The sequence below is a fragment of the Monomorium pharaonis genome, chromosome 10, assembly GCF_013373865.1.
Source record: "Monomorium pharaonis isolate MP-MQ-018 chromosome 10, ASM1337386v2, whole genome shotgun sequence".
Taxonomy (NCBI): domain Eukaryota; kingdom Metazoa; phylum Arthropoda; class Insecta; order Hymenoptera; family Formicidae; genus Monomorium; species Monomorium pharaonis.
In genome coordinates this window covers 18,461,773-18,483,246 of record NC_050476.1, presented here as the reverse complement: position 1 = coordinate 18,483,246, position 21,474 = coordinate 18,461,773, and the positions used below count along the sequence as shown (strand labels likewise).

Here is a 21,474-nt window from a genome sequence, read left to right as displayed (position 1 = left end):
GATGTTTCGTAATGTATTATTGAACATTCTGTATTGAATAATCCGTATTTTGATATGAAAGAAACTTGCGACGGTATTGTTGATACATGTATTGAAACCGATATGACTACATTACTCAGACGTCTCCTTCAGCTCATTTTGACTAGTCACGAATCGAGGCCATCGTTCTCTTCCGCCATCGATTCGACTTTAATATATTCTTTTCTCCTCGCGCCCATAGACATAGAAGACGTCATTTGAAAATTAAATATTTTTTTGATTGATATAAACCCCATCAATTATATAATTATAGACTACCATATTTTTAACATTAAAAAAATTCAAGATTATTGTGTCATGTATGCGAGATTATTCTGTGAATTTCATGACTGATATTTCTTACTGCTGAAAGTACAATTAGATATTATCTACAATTAAATAATACATTAAATAATACATATTCATGTTAGTTTTAAAATAATCATCATTCAATTGATTAAATTAGAGAATTTTATTAAATGTGAATAATCTAAATGTTAGTATTCGAAAACGTAAAAGCGTGAGACTATATGTTAAAAAATGGTATAAAAGTATTTGGATGAATCAATAAATTACCATGATCTTTTCTCTTTCAATTCAGATATTATAAAGTCAGATATTAAAATTAAAAATATATGCACATTTACGTATACCAAATATTCTTAAAAAATGTTTGTAAATTTAGTGTTAAATAATATCAATTTAATATTAAAATATCTGATACGTGAGTGTACTTAAATTACGTGTACGATATATGTGCGAGTTAAGTTTAGACTAAATGTAAGAGTTTACTTTAGACTAAATTAGAATTGTTATATAATATTTAATGAGCAACGTTGTTATATATCAGAATAGCTTTTAATTTATAAATAACAGACAAATATTTCTATTGTATAAACAATGGTATTTATTGTATGGTATATTTATTTTAAATAAAGTATTATAAGAAATAGAATTTAATTAATATATATTCTCTAAATGGTAAGCGGTATATATTCACTTTATATTTGCAGTAGCATATTTATAACTGATAATCACTATATGTATATTCATTGTTTTTCAATAATTTTGACTTAAGAATTAATGTATCACTGAAAAATTAGTGTATTTATTCCACTGATTAAATAATTATAAATATATTACTAAAATTATATAAATTTAATACAGGACCGTAATTGGACAGTAATCAATTTATTTTAAGTATTAAAAACATTGCTGTTAGTATTTTTAATAAGTAATAATTGCTGCCCAATTTAATATTAATTAGTATTACATTTTTATAAGGAAAGTCAATGTATTTTCACTGATTTCTTATGATTGTAATTTAGAGAGTGATTTATATTTGAAACGCTTAAGTCCAAAATTATTAAATCGCATTTATGCAATATTATCACATAGATGTAATACATAACGGTACCATAATACAAATTTCACACAGATTCATTATTAAAAAAATAGTCACTCATCGATCAGTGGCACAATTGGCAGAATTATCTGCTATGAAACTACGATCAAACTTTTAACTCTTTCACTTATGTGTATATTATTTACTAATGTAATTGTAGATTTTTCAAAAAAAAATTTTTGTAAAAATAAACTTTTATGAAATTTTTTATAGTTTCTCTTTGTCTAATTATTTACAGCTTGAGGTAAAACGATTTGAATAATGACAAAGTAACATTAATTTTATTTTAATATTTACTTCACAATTTATTCAGAATTTATTAAGAAATTATTCAAACCACAAAATAACTTCACCAGCGCTCGACCTTTTCCTCTTCTCGAGACATTTGAGTTATCAAGCTTTCATCTTCTTTTATTCGCAGAAAATGAAATTTAAAAAATTCGAGGAAAATATTCTACAGTCGCGCCATAGACATAGAAGGTAGATTCAGCACGCATGTCCTTGGCAGAACGGGAGAGAGAGGCAAAAAACAGCGAGAAACTTTCTCTCCCTTAGCTGCGCAGGTAAGTATGATGCGCCGTTCTACACGAATAAACAGAGAACGACTGTGTGCGTAATGAAGGGAAGAAAGAAAAGGACACAGATTCATTCGTGCTTTGCCTCTCTTTCGTGCTTGCCGTTCTATCAATTTTTAACCTAAGGAATCGTATGACATCTATTTTTTATGCCAATGCTCGTTTCGCACTTGAACGCGCGATCGCGAAAGCAGGTACCCTCATGGCCACCGCGCTCGCGTAGCCTCGTCCGATCAAGGTCTGACTGTACTACTGACAAATTCGCAATAGGCGGATTCTCATCGAGGGAGAAAAAGCTATGCGCGCGATATCGACACCCGCGTTACAATTACAGGAGCGTACTTGGCAGCGGAGTCATTGCATAATTCATGAGGAATTGTTGTTTTACACAAGCGCGAGATTTTATCGATCAAGTTGACGTTTCTCACATTATTGACATTTATAAAAGGATGATAGAACTTTCTTGTTTGAATAAACTTCTCGCTTTGATTTTTATATGTGTGTGTGTGGTACATTTTTTCAGTTTATGTCATTCAAGATTTAACAATGTCTCTGCAAAAAGTTAATTGGGATTTGGTAAGCAATATAATTATTGGATATATAGAAGAAACTCACTAATGTTGGCGCATCACTTTGCTTTTTCGGACTATATTTCTTAAATAAAATTAAAAAGAAAATTTTGTAAACGTAAATATAAACTAGGAAGTGTCTTCTGCCAAACGATATAGCAGTTTTTATTATAATATTGTTTTGTACTTTGTAGTAATTTATGTTTTTACAAAAAAACTAATATCATGCAAATTTTATTTTCCTTTTAAAAGATTTATTTATAGATTTTAAAATTTATGGATTAAAAAAACATAAATTATGAGTTTTTATTTATTTAATTATCTAAGATTGTGTTTTATTAATACGGTGTGATATTTAGTTAAGTTTCCGAGAACTAAAGGACTGCCATTTTAGGAATTCTGTGGCAACTATCGTGATAATCGTCTATTGTGATAAATCGATGTTAACTTTGGCAAATAATGCATATAATTATATATAATTATACTGCTTTTTAATTTTAATTAATGATGTGTAAACTTTCTCCAATTAAAACTTAATGCTTTACCGTTATATGTATTATTAAGATGTTACTGTAAGTAAGTTTGTCGGAAGGATAATTATAACTAATTTCAGGATTCCGACCGCATATGCGACCTACTTTTGTACCAGCATTTTATAATTAATTCTTGATTGTTTATGGGAAACTGCTTTGAATTCTCTGTGTATACATTACACTAATAGAAAATGACTTTTTTTAAACATCAAAATTTGACTATATATTCGTTTCCCATAGTCTTTTGGATGTTGAATACAAATTTGATTTCCAAATTGTATTATTACAATTTTGAGAAAATTGCAATTAAAGTTGCAAAAAAGGCTATTTTTGCATAATTTATCATACTATAACTACAATGTGTGTTGAAAAAATTTTATCGCAATCGATATTAAGTATGTCTCATTACGACTATTATTCCTCAAAAGAAATTCTTTATACCTATCGATTAGGTTCATAAAATGTTCATGGTTAACCTTTTGGCCATGGATGAATTCAACGTGAAGTTATACCACTGTATGCACAGTTCGCTCACGAAACGCAAATAAAAAAAGAGACGAAGAAAGGAGGGTTTCTATATTTTGTTTTTAATCAAGATATCAAGAGACACGAGAATTTCATGATGGTTGTCTGAAGAAATATTAAAAGAGAGAAATATAGAAGAGAGCCTATATCGAAATATTTAGAAAAGCTACTGTAACAGCTTTTCATTCTAAACGATCGTAAGAGTAGAGTAGTTAAAAGATTAAATATCAGATATATTTTGCGGGAAGATCGCTATATATAATTTTTTGTTAAAATTCAAATATGATGTAACTTTTATTCGTTATATTAAATCTGCCATTTTTAATTTGTCAAGTTTGATGATTGACTTTATATATAAACTCTATATTTGAATTTTTGTAACAATTCGGACATTTTCTAAATTTTAATATTTGCCATATCAAATTCGCCACTTTGAATTTGTCAGTTTTTACATTAGGTTCGTATTCAACAATCTAAAAGAAGTTAAGTTAAAATAAATATTAAAATCTATTTAGTAAATTGTTAATAATTTAATTCACAGCATTTTCTTAATATTTAACTATGAATATCTTATTAGCACTCTGTGCACGATTTAACAATTTTGTTTCCGCAAGTTTCTTTTCTATAAAAAACTAAAAGCACTGTAAAACATATTAATGAGTTGTAAATTATCTATAACGTATCAAACATCGGATTTAGTGATGGATATGATTGTTTTCTCTATTAAATTTAATTTTCTTAGCTTTTATTTTTAATAAATAAAAGCTAATTAATTCTAGTGCTTTTATTTTTAATAAATAAAATAAAAGCACTGTAATTAATTATAACATTTATACAATTTTTTTTTAACAAACCATACAAATACTTTCTAGAAATGTTAAAGTTTATGTAAAAGTTATTAAGAGATTTTTCACATTTATAAAAGTATTAATAAGAAATGAATGACCCAACGTATAAAGAAGATAACGATAAGTAACGTGTATACAGTGTTAGCTGACACAAAAAATTTGTGAGAATTGAAAGTCCTAGCAACATATTTAATTTTGATTGTAATAAACTTTGCTATGTCACAATTGTACACGGAAAGAAACTCTTTAGTTTTAATAAACAGTTTTATTGACTATTCCAAAACAGACATTTTTCTGTTTGTAATAAATTTTATACACATTCCTTTAGATTGAATAAAATTTATTAAAAACAAAGGAATGTATATTTTAGAACAGTCGAACAAAACTGTTTATTGAACCTAAAAAAAAAGTTTCTCTCTGTGTAGTTACAGTGTGACAACATATGTGAAAGCAGCTTTATTTTGCAACTTCAATCGCAAATTTTTCGAAATTGTAATGTTGCAGCTTGGAATTCATATTGGGAAATTCGTATTCGTCATCCAACAAACTATAGAAACTTTTTAGCCTCGTTCTGATGTTCTTGTTTCCGTTGAATTGTGCGCATTAACGCGCGAACGAAATCGTCACGTCGACGATTCCAGAAATCAAAGATTCTGCAATAAATCCCGAACAAGTTCTGTATTACAATAACGCAGTTCGTGCGATAACACGGCGATAACAGCGCGTCACAAACAAATGCGATAATAATGACGTAACGATGATAGCCTCATCATAAAGCATGTAACAGCGATACAGCTGCGAATGCCGCGCGGCGCTCGAATAATTGGGAAGCTGAAACTTCCACGCACCCCATCCAAGCCCGCCAGTATATTATTATCTTAACTACAAAGTCTGCCTGTAATAACAAACCAGGATTGATTTAATTATGGCCGGTGATTAAAACTGCATTTTCGCATGAAGGTCGTCAATAACGCGCGTGCAGTGATCGGAGAGAAAGGAGGGTGGACGGGAGGGAGGGCGGTGAGAGAGAGAGAGAGCCGCGTAAAACAGGTGTATAATGACGTTATTACCGGCGCGTAATATGCATCTTGCGTGTACACGTTACACGTTGTGCGTGTGCACGCGCGAATTAAAATAAATTCGCGAGCGAGAGACAGCCACGGGGAACAAATATCGGACGTGGCGGAAGCTCCACGAGGAGCGTTATACAAGCCTAGAGAAGACGACGGAAGGAAACGGGGCATTGAATCACCCCCTCCCCCGTGCGCGCGCGTACAAGCATGTGGCAATCGTAGAAGGCGAAAATGACCAAGATGAAGCTCCGCACTCCATATCCCGGGCTCCCGTCTCGAATTGCTCACGGCGGAATTCGGTTAGCGGTAATGCAATCTGCCCCGGACGACGGAAGGGGAGATGCGCGCGGCGAAACGACGACGGTCGTAAACGCGCTACCGATACACGTTAGAATAAATCCGGGACGAACCGCGGGTGGTCCCGGCGTTGCCATTAATGTTAATTAATTACGCGCGCGCGCGGGCGAGTGGCGTGTGATCGGCCGGAAGCGCGGCGCTAAAGTCAGCTATCGCGAATATTCATATCGAATAAATATTCATATCACCTCGCTTTATTTTTTTCCTCGATTAGGAATAATTAACATCGTCGTCGGAAGTAATTTTTTCGCTCTCGGCGCCTTTCGAACGGCGCGCGCGCGCGCGGGTTACACGCGCGTGCGAAGAGACGCCGACGGCCCGAATTCACAATTGCAATTTAGCGCGGGCACCGTAAGCGTAACTACTATCCGGCCCCGGCATGTCGAGTTCCGCAATTGGCCGGAGAGAATCAAAGGACCTCACGTGAGATCAAGTTCCGTGAGGACAAGCGCCTCCCCGAACTCGATATTCCGCCTGGAAGAGGTGACGCCCGCCGACAGGACGCCCAAGGGGAGGGGGGGGGGTTGGTATATGTACTTACGACGGGCGGAAGTTGGCGACACGGCGGCGGCCGAAGGGCCACTTCCGACACGACCGCCGCGACCACCCTCGACGTCGAAATTCCGTGGCCACGTCCGAGGGAAAAGTTTCGATTGCTAACGCAGTCAGATATTTCGTTTCCTGCGCGTCCCCTATGTATAGGTAAACTCGATTTTCTCGATTCGACAGGAAATTGAATTTTTGCGGAGAGACCTAATGAAACCGAGGTACTCGGGGAAATAAGAGCATAACGTATAAATTCAATTGCAAACGGCGGGGTATTGATAATTTGTTTTATTTTTAGGATAAAAATGTTAAGGGTTTTTAATATAAAACTCTTTATATTTAACTTCGTAAATCAATCGTCAATTCTATATACTGCGGAAAAAAAGAATTATTAACAAGTACATCATTTCATCTATAAGCATAAGTGTAAAAGCATAAACCGGCTAAAAGATAATCTTCAATTACAGCAAGATATTACATTTTTATTGAGGTATTATAACAGCTATATCAACAAATCACAATGTAATTACTTTGATAATAAAGAAAGATAATAAAGGTAATAAAGTAAAACAATTGACAATAAAGAAAATTGGCTTTCGTACAATGGCCACTCGTAGTATATCTCTGTTATTAAATGACGAATAGCCGCTTACAATATTTCCATTATTAAATGACGAATTCTAGTGATTAAATTGTGGAATCATTTGTTTAGCCCGTTGTTATGCAATGACGTTCACATTCTAATACACAGTAGACATTTGCGATAAGGTATTTTTTGCATTTTGAAATTTTTAAAGTGCTTTTTAACTTTTATTTCCACATACTTTCTAATTGTGTTTAAATTTGATATATTTAATATACTTAATATATATTTAAATATATGTGTGCTTTATATGTGTATACATGTGTATATGTATATATATATATATATATATAATATACAGGGTGTCCTAAAACATGTGGGTCAACGCTCGTAAAAAGATAGAAGGGATCGAGATAAACATAAAAGTCTAATATTGTTTTGGGTTAGGTCCACCAATAAGTTCACCAATAATCGAGATATTAACGTATGGAATCTGCAAATAATGTAATTAATTTCTATCGTAATTGTGAACAGTAAATTAATAAAAGCTTATCGTACATTCACGATATATTTTTTTTCCGTGTTATGGCTCGAGCGGATCGAGCTTTTCTCTCAGCGCGCTCTCATTCGCATAATTTGAAAACTTAATACCTCGATTATTGGTGAACTTAACCCAAGATCTAACTTAAGACAATATTGGACTTTTATGTTTATCTCGATCCCTTCTACCTCTTTATGAGCATTGACCCACATGGTCAGGGACACCCTGTATATATGCACATGTATACACATATAAACATATATATACATGCATATATATATATATATATATACATATATATTTAAATATATATTAAGTATATTAAATATATGAAATTTAAACACAATTAGGAAGTATGTGAAAGTAAAAGTTAAAACTTAAAAAATTTTAACATGCAAAAAATATATATATATTTTGTTACTTAACATATAGTAACATTTAACATTAACATTTAATTACGTTTTGTTCAGTTGTACACATATCGTTAGTTACGTCAGTTTCACAAGGTTAAACAATAGCATGGGATTTTGCTAATGCAGCTCCTTGAGTGTGTTGATGATGTTTCAACAGGTCTAATCCCCCGCGACATGATAATTGAGTTAATATCGAATCAGCATCAAAATGATGTCAATTTGATGATTCTGATGTCGATTCAACATTGAGTCAATGGGTTCTCTTTTTCAAAGTTTTTATATTAAAGTAATTAGGCCGTAAGTTTATTAGATAGTTTATAGATTAGCAGAACTACAATAGATGAATAGTTTTACCAATCTATTGTAGTTTTGCTAATCTATAGTTTACGTTACAAGTATTATATATTTTTAATACTGCGATCTGCATGCAAAAAGATTACGTATGCGTGGCTACATTTATATACATTTCTGCAATATTTTCTTTTTATTTCAAATAAACATTTAATTTTATAATAAAATAGTGTTTTTTTAAACAGAATCAAATCTACTTTTGTGACTTATTATCTCCTTTTTCCATCTTCGATTTATACAGCCTTGTCACATTTTTATAAATAATATTTTATAACTAAGTATATAAGATTTTATAAGTAATCAATATTTCATAATTTTGAGTTTGGAACCAATTGTATAATACATTGATAATATAATTGTTAAGTTTTCAATTTAAAATTTTGATTATTGACAAAACTATTGTACAAAATGAGAGAGAAATTGCATAATACTCTGTACGTAAAAATTTTATTTCTCTTGTGGTTTAAAGATTAAATTCCAACATTCTTTTCTCTCTTAACTAAAAATTATTATTGAATAAAAATTAATATATCTTTTTTTAATAATAAAACTATATAAAATTTTATTATAAGCAAATTTTTCAAAAAATTATGAAATTTATTGAGAATTATTGAAAAGATTATAAAAATCTCTAAAAAAGATTTATATTCATGTTTATGCACAAGATAATAATGGTTAAATAAAATGTGTTTTTTAATGTAATACTATTTTTTTCTGTATAAAAAATTTACAAAAATTTTAATTATTCATTGATTCGTTAAATTAAATTAAATAATTTTATTATAAAATCTTCCGACGGGGAACGGAAATTTAAAATTAAATACGAATATCTGATACTACGATATAAATTATCACAGATATGATATAATAAGATCAAATTAATTTGAAACCAAACTGTAAGGCATCGGAAACTTGCGGTAATCGATCTGTTTTACAAACTGCACGTTAAGACTTGAGTCGAAAAAGGCAACGTCCAACACAATTGCTGTCGTAAATAGGACAAACAGTCCGATTATCGCAAGATAAATTGCTTCTTTGTAAAACTATCAACGAGAAATCGCTTTACTGCCGCTGTCACTGCCCACGTTCATGGCTTTCGCATCTTTGCGAACGCGATTAGCAAGCTCAATACTCTAATTGACGGTAAAACTCATGCATTCTTATTTCGCCTCGATCTTGACATACATATATATACACAGTTACCTCGTTTAATTCATTTGATTGTCATTAGTTTGACATAAAAAATGAAGTATCCTGCGTACATAGAAAAAACATTTTGCTAGAAGTATCTTAAAATTTAACTAGATATAAAGCTGATAAAATATTTTATTAAATAATAAATAAATTAAAATTCTTCTTCAAGAACTGGACAACTATTTCTTTTTAAATATTACGCTGAATCCTTCTCTATCAGTAGTGTCACATCGTGAATGATTTTGTTTCGAAAAATCAAACCGAAAACAGAAAGTATAAATACTATAAATAATTAATTTGCTAAGAACTTCTAATTGTTCAACAATAAAATTAATGATAAGCAGGCTCTAAGGAATCAAGTGCGGTAAATCGGAATCGGTTCGCCAACCATTAGTGACTGTATTAAAACATATTGTTATAAAATTTTATGGATGTTTTGGCTTGACTCCAAGACGTCTTCAATAAACATTTTTGTGTTGCTATCCTCATGCGAAATAATCAACACCTAATGAATATGAATCACTAAAGACTGGCTTAAAGTCAAGTCGAAACGTCTGTAAAATTTCTTTTGATTACAGAGACTCTCTCTCTCTCTCTCTCTCTCTCTCTTCCTCTCTCTACAGAAAATATAAATAGATAATAAATAAAAAATTTTCGGAAAAAATCAAACAATTCCAGACAAGTTTTATTGCTTTTTTTTTAATAAATCCACAAATTATTAAACTAGAACTTTGTTTTTACCTGTTATAAATGCGGAAAGAATTATCATCTTTATTCTACAAGTGCTTTGAAAATGAGAGGGTTTTTCGTTTCCTAAAAATTTAATTTTTTGGACTTGTTTTTGCAGAGAAACCTTTCAATTACAAGGGAAAGCACGTGGAACAATGCTACAAAAAACTTTGACGTCCGTAACAACCAGCGCGTGCATTTTAAATAATTATTTTGACGATGTAACAAAATCACTCTCAGATCTCTGTCCAGCTGAATTTTAATTCTTCAGCGCATTCTTTCCATTCTAAATTCGAAACATTCCGAAGGGCAATAAATAATCGAGCGAATTCGACGTTATTCGCTAGTCGTGGAATTACCTGCAGTTTTTATATCGATTATCGAGTGATAGGATTATTTCCCCTTAATTATTTCCTAATCGAATGCCACTTTCCCGCGACATTTTCCAATTCCCTTTGACACTTCCGTGTACCGATGCGTCCTCGCGACGTAAGCAAACACGAGTCATTAAAGACTTTATAATGTAAGGAGCGGAGCTTCTGCCGGTTCATCCCCGGGGATGAAACGCAGTTTTCATTCCTGTCGCAAGTTTTCTGAAGTAATGGAAACTTTAATGGAATTCAGCACGCCGCGTCCTCGTGCCCGCCTTTGCCTTCTCGATAAAGTGACAAACGCGTCCGCCGGCGCGTCCCCGTCCCGTCGCGTCGTAGGGAAGATCGACGGGCCCGGCCATGGAAATAATTGAAAATCATCGTCGCGCAACGGAAAATTCGAGAGACGGGAGACTCAGTGATGCCCTCCTTTGTAATAACAAACTCTTGCCCCGGTTTTATCAGATTTAAAAAAAATCATTCCTCTCCCGTAATCTCAATAATACCGATATGAGGACCCCGAGATAATACGAACGATTCAGATTACTCGATTCCGAGAGCCACTACAGATTGAAATTCCGTAGAATTGAAATAGGAGCCGCGAAATACATATTTTCAATATGATTCCCTTTTTACCGCTCACGTTTATATCAGCCTTTAGATCCTTTCACGTGCGTTACATTTCAGAAACTTTTTCCAATCCCTTTCCATGTTATATTTGAGGGGAGGGGGGGGGGAGGGGGAAGAGGAAAAAAAAAAACATCTTTCCCCACATTCTGTTCTCGATAACCTCAATAACTCCGATATGAAGAACGTGAAGAGATGCTTACCTCGCGTCGCGCTGGACCCCGGCGCGTCTTCCATCATTATCGGCTTATCGCCTATTTTTTTTGTTCTGTCCCTCTCTTTCACTCTCTTCAGACTCTTCCCGGCAACATCCCACGGATTATCGCGCAGGCGGACCGGCCTTTCACGACGAGGCCGCGCGAGGTCGTGCTGCTACCTCTTCAAGGGGGCGCATAGCGAACCTCCTCGAATTCGCGAAACCCGAAAGTACGGCGCGAGGAAACGACCGGAGTCCCTATCGCCCGTTGGAGCGTCTCGCGCCAGGCTCGAGGACGGTGTGGCATTTATAATTCGCGTCGTGTCATTCGGAGAGGGCTACAGGGTGAAAATTCTCTCCTCCCGGAAAACGGGATTAAACGTTTCTTCCACCGACCCCTCCTGCGTGCTTCCTACGCGCGGGGAATCCCGCGGGGGGTGGTTCCGGCAGCTTCAACGCTCTCTATCCCGCGTGTATTGTTATTACGAGTTCCTCGATTGTTGGGAGAAATAACCGGGATAACTCTCCGCGCGCGCGGAGCAGCACAACATGTGGTCCCACGTGTGTGCGGCGGCTCTAGAGAGCCCGAGATATTGGTCCCCGGCCAAGTTGCCGGCGCGCTACTTTTCCAGGATCTTCCTTCAGTCGTCGAGTTTTCCTCCCGCGCGAAATTAAATGACGTACATCCCGCAACACGTATACGCGGAAGTTTTAATTCGAGCAATACCCGGCAATCATCGCCCGGGACCCGCGGCGACGTTTCTTCTCCCCGCTTTTCTTCGACCTCCTCCCACTTCCTTCCCTTCTTCCTTTTCCCGCGCGCACCTCGAACCTCGTCCGGGATATTTATAAATCCAGGAGATCCCTCCAATTTCTCTACTATTATCCCCGTTATTTTTGTTTCATTTTTCCCACGGCTAACCGTTTGCGTTTGCAATCCGAAACTCGCGTGCAATTCGACGCAGCTACTCCGGCCACTCCGGCGTTTCCCTTTGGCCCGATTTTGAATTTAATCGACGCGAGAGATCGATCCCGATTACGAGCGGCTCCCTTCGCTCGCTCGCCCGCTCGAAGGGCCCTCAATGCCGGCAACACGCGTTTCCCTTAATGTCCCTAATGCGCGTAGTCGCACGGACGTGCGTGCCACCGGTACGACGATACCGTGGAGAGATCGGGAGATCGCTCGTAACCGTACTTGTCTCTCACCCTCACCCCTCGATCCGAAGTAATCGAAACTCACGGCTGTCTTCCCCCTCGAGCGGGAGTTCCTTCAAAACTATCGCGATCGATGGGGGACCGAGCGGATTCACTTCCCCGGGAGTCGATCACACTACCGAGCACTGAGGACTAAGCGCTAGACTTTTCGGCGATCGGCGATCGTTCGCGTAACGGCGGCGCGGGCGATTTTTCGCGGAGCGTGCGTCAAGTGTCGAGTTTCGTCGACCGGCACGATCGACCGACCGGCCTCCCGGTAGCGGAACACGATGCGCGATACGCCTCACACGGATGCCGCGCGCCAACTGAGGTTGACTGACGATGCCGCGGCGCGCGGCCCCGTCGCGTTTCACGCCGATTTCCGTCGTCACGTGACGCGCGCGCGGCCGCCCCGACGACGTCGCGGCGCGCCGCGCCGCGACGCTCACCAAGACACACGCGGCCTCGGGGAGCCGCCGCCGGCTCTCCGACACCGCGATCGATATATTTATCGTCGATGTTAAGTATCGGCGGGCCTTCGACGGATATCGGTAAACTGTTAGAAGGTTGGTGGCGCGGGATGAGCTCGAGGGGGTGTGTCCGATTAAAGCGAGTGGAAGAAGACGCGTGTCTTTTGGTGCGGAATGTATCTTTACGCGAAGAGCAAACACACCTTCGCCTCCCGCGGGGGGAGGGGGTGCGTCCGACAACCTGCCTGGATGGATAGGAAAAATCTTGTCCTTTTTTTTTTCCTTGTTTTCTCCCGTTTATTTGCGTCTAATTGTGTGGCTCGAATCGCGAAAAATTTAGAGGTAGAAGTGGAACAAAGGGGGAGTCCCCGCCGAGATTGAAGAAGAATTGCCAGGAGAGCTGGTTTTATTCCGTTCATATAACAACCGTGTTATGCGTTTTTCAATAGCGCAATTTAAGCCCGGGACTTATGAGAATCGAGTTTAGGAGTCCTGAATGGAGACGAAATGCGATATTAAAAGAATAGTTGGGACGGTAATGCGGGAGAGAAGGAAAACTGGAAATGATTATTCCGAAGAAGCTATTATTTCGTGAGTCTCGGAAGTTTGAGGGTTTAATCATGTGGATGGACTTGGGGCAGTGATCGCAAATCTAGAAATAAAAAACGTAAATCTATGTACATGGAAAAAATTTGACAATTACCAAATGTACGTTACGGGGATAGAAAATTACGCGTCACAAGAAATGCTGTCACTGTTACCTTTGTTTTTTACAATAACGATTTGACGTTACAATCTTTCATAATAATAATAACGGCGTCAATTACAACTCATTACATTCCATTATTTTATTAGCGTAGTATAATACAACAATTAGTGAATGTTAGCAAACATAATAATAAACATAGACAAACGCTAAATTGAGGTGAAACACTACCATTTGATAATAATTACCAATTGCGCTTATATCAATCAAATTGTTTTGTATTAACTCAACTTCTAGTCACTAATTTTGATTATATTAATTAAATAATTCAAATTTCAATTAAACATTTGATTGAAATTATTTTATCAAAGTTCTATTACCTATGTTTATTATTATTAAACTTTTTTAACATATACCTAATTGTATACAAAATGGACCAAAATAGTAGAGCCAAGTAAAAGACAATGCACAAATAATAACAAAATTCTGTATGTAAAGATAATTGAAAGGTTGTCTATATATACAAAACCAAACAAATCCTTTTTTTAATCTGAGTTATGGCGGCGAATCAGTCTCTATCACGTTACATTGTGAACAATTTTGTTTCGGCCAAAATCGGCAAACAAAAAAAGGGAAAATCTAAATATAGACAGTAAATATAACATTTCTACAAAAACCAAATCAGTCTAGGGAATTTTTTATCTTTTTGTACGACCAGAAAACATTAATCAAAGGACTTACAACTTTATTTTTATACTTAGAGGCGTTTACGTGTAAAATATAAATAATCTACATTACAAGTAATGTAAACTATGAGCAAGTTATATTTTATGTGTCATCAATGTAAACAGCAATTAATACATCAAAGAAAATGCAAAGAAATTTTATTAGTGAAATATTGAAAATTATATTCCGTTATATTTTTTATTTTCAATATTGTATATTTTTATTTTATTAATATTATATAAACATAAATACAAAAAATGATAAAAAGGTTACATGAATTTACGCGGTACTTTTCGTCTTGATTAATACATATATAAATATAATATATAACATATAATGAGTGAGGTTACAATTGCATAATAAAATGAACAGACGTTTCGTGTCTTTAAGCCATTTTCTTTAAGCGTGTGAATAATTTACCTAAAGGTAAGAGTAATTCCTCGGACCACATAAATTATTTACCCTAGGACATTTCCATATTGCAAAAATTGTTACTGAAGATGGTTTAAAGCAAGCCGAAACGTCTGCTTATTTATGCGATTGTAATTTTACCCATTATATGTTATGTTTGTATTAATCAGCGCAGAAAGTATCACGTTAATTCGTGTAACTCTTTTATTACTTTTGCATTGATGTAAATTAATTAGGAATTCTGTAACTTTTTCTGTATTAAATATTACACACACAAAGTTACATAATTATTGTTAATGTTTGTATTAAGTTAATTAATTTATCATAATTTGCATTGCCTATGTTGTCTACATAAAAAGGATTCGTGTAAACATAATACAAATAATGCATATAGATGTAATATTGAAATTACGGCACAACTTGCTTGCTAATATTTATCACACACGCGAGAAAAGTTTCGATATTTTCGCAATTAATATTATAGTTAAAAAAATGTGTTTTTTGTTTCCTAAAAATTTAATTTTTCCTGTTTGATTTTTATAGGACACTCTTCAATTGTATATTATATAAACACTTGGTACATCGAATCTGATAAAAAGTAATAGATGTAATGCCACGATACAATAGCTGATGATAGGTTCTACGATTCGTTACGTATCGCTATTGTTTGTGGTAGCAACGGAATTGGCTGATTGAGCCAACAGTCAGTGGATAATCGAAGTCCGGCCCGCAAATAACGGAAGCCTATCAGTCGCCCTCGATAATAATGCCCTCGGTATATCCATCCCTATTAAACGGCGGTGACAGACGAGAGACAGACAGAGAGAGAGAGAGAGAGAAAGAGAGAGGCTCGCACGGGAGACCGCAAAGTGAATCACAAAGACGCCACGGATATAGCGAATTAAACGGGGCAAAAGTCGAGACAGTCGGCTGCGGGGCTACGTTTTAATTAAAAAGGGTGTCGGGTAAATACGGGTACAGCGAGGGTAATGTAGTGGGTGGTTCCGCTAACTCTTTGTTAGAAGATCCGTTTCGCCGACGACTCGAATATTGGGACTTCCTCCTCCCTTCGGGGCGCTTGATCCGGCGCTTGAAAGAAATAAAGGAGATATCTCTCGCCGCGATAAGAAGCGCGAATCCAAGCGCCTATAAATCTCTTTAAATGAGATGCGACGGGAATTGTTTTTGCGCGGCCGCGATTCCGCGCGATTCGCGCAGCCACGCCGTACAAAACCTCGAAAATATATTACCTCTGCTCCGATTTCACGTTTCATTAAAATATGTTGTATTAATGAGCACTATAATTTCTCCCCCTCCCTCCTCCTTCTCGCGAAGTATCTTCATTTTAATTAGCTCATTGTTTATTGGAAATTTACGATATGGCTATTAATATTAATTGCGAATGTTGCATTTGTAAATTTAAGTAAATACGGCAATTTAAAATTATAATGAAATAAATTCGATTCTACGTTTAACGAAGTAGAATTTCCTTACCTAATTACGATGGAAACTCAGCCCCGTACTTTTCCCGCCTCGAGAAAAAATTTATTCGAGGGCGGAGAGCCTGTAAATAAAATTAAGGTTTCGAATTGTGGCGAGCCACACCGCTCTCGTGTCACAAACAAGAGTTAGAAAGCAGAATTTATCGTACCTCGTGTCAAGACTTTTCATTGCTGTAACAACCGCTAGTTACAGGAGGGGATACTCCCTCCCTCCTCCGAAGTGAAAAAAATATATTCCAGGTTACGATATCGACGTAAGACGAAGAGTTATTGGTAGCGCTACGTAGTTTACTTACGTCAACACGCAGGTCATTAGAGGCGGAGTTTCTAAATCCGGAAGTACGCGTGTACCGTGAACCGCGCGCGTAATAGGATAACAACTAGATTTATAACATTATAACGGTAATTACCGCGAAGCGGGCTTCGGCTTTTATAAGCTTTCGCGTGAGTTCGAGCAACTTTTGCGCTTTTCGTCGTTCGAACTCTTTTTTTTTTTTCACCGGCTTTATACTGGAAACGGAAAAACGAAGGGGGGAAAAAAACTTAAACTGCTTTAAGCAGACCTTCGTTAGACGAAAGTTGCGGGATCGATCGAGGAACGTGAGGAATACCGCCTGCGCGTTCCGCGGAAAATTCAACCCGATTCCGCATATATGAGACGCGGATTTGTAATCAGAATCTTGGTACCGCTTGGATCGGCCGGGTTTCGTAATGAGATCGGCATCGTGCAATGTAGAATTGATTAAGTCCGGTTTTCATCCTGAAGCGGATGCGGTAATCTCATTGGTATGTAGAACACATTCCGGTGTAATCACCGTCGTGATCAACCGTAATCTGTATACGAATATAGTATCTATTAATTATTTCAATCAGCGATTTCGATGCGCGATCGCGTTAATCTTCTCGCGTAAAAATCAAATCTGATAATAAAATCAATGCAACGTTAATGGCAAAATTTAAATGGTCCGGCCAGGTTTCTTTTACGCAACAAGAACACATAAGACATATGTATAAATGTGCATAAAATATTTTATGCACATTTTAATATAAGTTTTTTATAAGTATTTTAATATAAGTTTGCGTTGTTGAGTTAATAAAATTAAAAATAAAACATGAAAATGTATAACAAACTTAAACAAATTTTTTTAAATAAAAACTTTGCACATCAAGTTCTTGGCGGGGAGAACACTGTGTGTCATAATTAAAAAATTTTACAGAATAGAAATCAAACAGGACTTATTATATTACAAATGTAACTCATGATTCACGTCCCACGATTTTTAAGGTTTGTAACTGTACCTAATTTATTCGTTATTAAAATATATTATTAAGTAAAGTTTTAAAGGATAAAAATACATGAAATAGAGCTAAAAAAAAGTTTAACTATTAATAGAGTTTTTAAAATATAAGATGAATAAATTGATGAAAGGGGGAGCGAATTGCCTTATACATAGTTGAGAAACTTTATATAAAATAAATTTATATATATATATATAGCTCAAGTATTTTTTTTATGAAATCAATCATTTAACTACGAAAACTTTAATAGCAACTATTAACTAATAAAAATTGTAAATAACAAAGTCAGAGAATCACAGAATACTCAAATAAATAAAATATAAATTTTTCTAGATAACAATCAGAAATCTAAAGGCAATTTTATTGTAATAGATTTTTTCAAAGATTTCTGCGTTTAAAATAAATTTGTCAAACAATCACATCTCTCTCTCTCTCTCTCTCTCTCTCTCTCTCTCTCTCTCTCTCGCAGAGACGCGAATCTAAAAGCACCACTGTTTCCTCGCGATCAACACCTTCCAGGCGCAAATGTTGATCGTGATCGAAAATCAGAAGTCGAGTGTTTGCACGCGATACGTGATTCAAGCGTGGAACGTCTATCGCATGCAGATCCATGGCCTTTCCGTTTCCGTGTTATATTAGATGACTGAACATACAGCGCGATCACTCGACTCCGATCTCGCCGCAATTTCCTAACGGACATTTCCTAACGAGTTTTCAGAAACCTGGCGAGGCTCGCTAACTCGGCCAGTTAGTCAAGTTCAATTTTGCATTCGTATCAATCGTCTGTCAGCGGCACGCGCACAATGCCGCTTGATCTGACAGACCTAACGGCCTTTTAAATACAGAACGGTAGCGTGAAAATTAACGTTTGTTTAGCAACTTATTGTACCTTCATGTTTTATTTTTATTGACTCTACGATCGATTACCTGAGCGTAAATTTTTTTTAAAATAAAAAACTGCGTATCAAGCAATTTTTTATACAATTTAAAGAAATTTAAGTTTATTTAAATTATTTTGTTAGAACTTTAAATTACGATTTGCGTCCAAAATATTTAATATTAGTAATTGTAAAGCTGTAAGCGTAACAGAAGTTGTGAAATTTGATAACCTAAATGCAAATAATATATATACAAATTAACGTATATCTAACAGTCTATTATGTTCTCATATTTTATGTATAATTTTCTATTAATAGATTATGATCAATTTGATGTCAATTTTTTTTTAATAATAGAATTTTCTGTGCGCTAAGTTTCTAATTTTGTCACAAATTAGGAAAACTTTATTTAATGAGTGGATTATTTAACGGATTTAATTTCTAATAAAATTAATTTTTTATTTACTCTATAAATTAACTAATTATATATTGATTTTATTACATGCTTTATAAATTTATGAATTGCGATTTGTTTTTCAAAGTTTCAATGTAATATTTATAATTTGCAACAAAAGTTGCAATATTTTGAAGAAAATATATTTGTTACGTTAATAAAATTGAAAATAAGAAGCACACATATATTTTGGAAACTAAGCGTGATTACGATTTCCTGAAGCAGCGCCTCGAAAAAATTTCCATCGCATCTCATTTAGATTCTTAACATTATTCAGAAGATTGTTCTTCAATGATTAATATTTCAATTTTAATTTTGAAATTCCGCTGTCGAATAAATGCGATTAAATGAACCATGTAATCAAATTAAATAATTGTTGTATCGAGGTCGAAATTACATTACATTATATATGCAAGGTCGGAAATAAACAGGTGGCATACATATTTGCCCTTCATCTCTTCGCACTTTGTCTACGTAAAACTGCTTTTCGAGCTTCCAAAAAATTCCTCTGTCGGAAAAGAGATTAATTATCAGAGCAACTGCGATCTTACGTTGCAGTTCTCAACGTATCAGTTATCCGTAGGTTCACCTACGGTGTATTCCGCAGGTAATGATGATTAATGTATGCCCACGCGACGTCCATTAGGATTGGATTAGGGAAATGATGTAACGTACTCTGTTTCTGACATCTCGTGTTACTCCACGACGTAATAATACAGAATTTTTGGAATTAATCCCCGAGCAGCGCGCACAAAGCGCGACTGGCGTCGCGCACATCTTACGCTCATGCGCCAAATCAAGGACGTACCCGTCGCGAGAGGCGCCATCGCTTTCCAGAAACCATCGGGTTTCCCTTCATTTTCTGACGTCGTCGCTTCTTTCATTGTACGGTCTTTATTATCTGAAAGAAACTTGGGTCTCTTTTAGAAATTTATTTCCGAAGACCACAGGAAAAAAAACTTCGAGAAACTTTAAATAAATTTCTTTGGATGGATCAATTTTCCAAAACGCATGGCTCTACACGGAAGCGGAGAAATCTACCTCAGTTTTATTGTATATTTGAAGTAAATCTCTTGCGATCGTTTAAATTTCTCTCTATATTATAATTTGATAATTAAATTTCTTAGAAAAGTCGACGTTTAAGGGAAAAGTAATTTTATCGTTGAGAATTTAATTATCTAAGAGTATAATATAGAAACAAATGCATCAAATTATCGCAAGGGATTTATTCTCCCCGAGGAGATGGTAAAGCAGGACGCTACACAAAAAAAATTAGGGTCAAATTGATAATTATTATTTCATATATTATACCTATAATAATAAATATAAAATCTTCTTTAAAAAGAATTTGATAAACTAAAACAGATATATCTTGTTTAGATGAAAAATTTTACATGTAGTTTTGCCAAAAAACAACTTTATCTTTAGTCAATAATAATGTTCATAAATTTAAAAAAATATTAGACGGAAAATAATATTTTTTAAAAATTAAAATTTTTTTATACTGTTATTATCAAAGCAGTCATATTGTGTTCTTTAAACAACTTTTCTATTCTTATTTTGAAATAATATTTTGCTGAAATTCAATAATTAAACTCTTTAGAGAAGAATATACAATTCTTACTCGTGTATAAGGCAATGATAATTGATTTGAGATTAATTTTTTCTGTGAACTTATTATCTCTCATTACTACGAAAAAGAAAAAGAGAATCACATTATGAGAATTATTATCATTATAAGAATATCATTACTTTTAAAATATTAAATATTACAATAAAATTATATATACAAATGAACAGACAAAATTTGCTTACATAAACAAATTTGGTATAGTTTAAAAATATACTGTCATTATTTTTAATAATAATTTTCATAAGTTAAAAAGAAAAATTATTGGATAAAAATAATTTTCAAACTAAAAGAAATAGAATTTGTTAATATTTACTATTATTTTTAAAACAATTATATAGTAAAATAAAAATATAATATTTCGTTGAAATTTAAGATTAAATTTTTTACAAATTTTTTACAAAAAGTTAAGTTATATATGAAAAAATATTATTTATATATACATAAGAATACCATCATTTCTTGTATATATAAAACAACAATTGTCAAATAAAATACATTAATTTTCATTTTATATTAATGTATTTTTTATATAATGTTCTTTTTTGTGTATACAGAAAAATCAAACCATTTTGTTTTAAAAATATCTTTATTTTCAAAATATTAAATATTAAACGTTGGAATAATATAACGCGTTAGGCAAACACTTATATAACACTTTACTTACATGAAAAAATTTTATATCCACAAAAAAATATATCCTTATTATTTAATGAGAAATAATAATTTTCAGAGAAAAGAGATAACAAT

General features: G+C 34.5%; 1 protein-coding gene across 1 annotated transcript in view; it reads right to left on the bottom strand.

The window, feature by feature from the left end:
• LOC105838640 (adenylate cyclase type 6) overlaps positions 1-12,980 on the bottom strand; it is a 163,567-nt gene extending 150,587 nt beyond the window's left edge. The window contains exon 1 of the mRNA XM_036293405.1: positions 11,462-12,980. The gene's annotated coding sequence lies outside the window, so the exon portion shown is untranslated. The remainder of the gene's footprint in view (positions 1-11,461) is intronic.
• Positions 12,981-21,474: the final 8,494 nt, after the last annotated feature.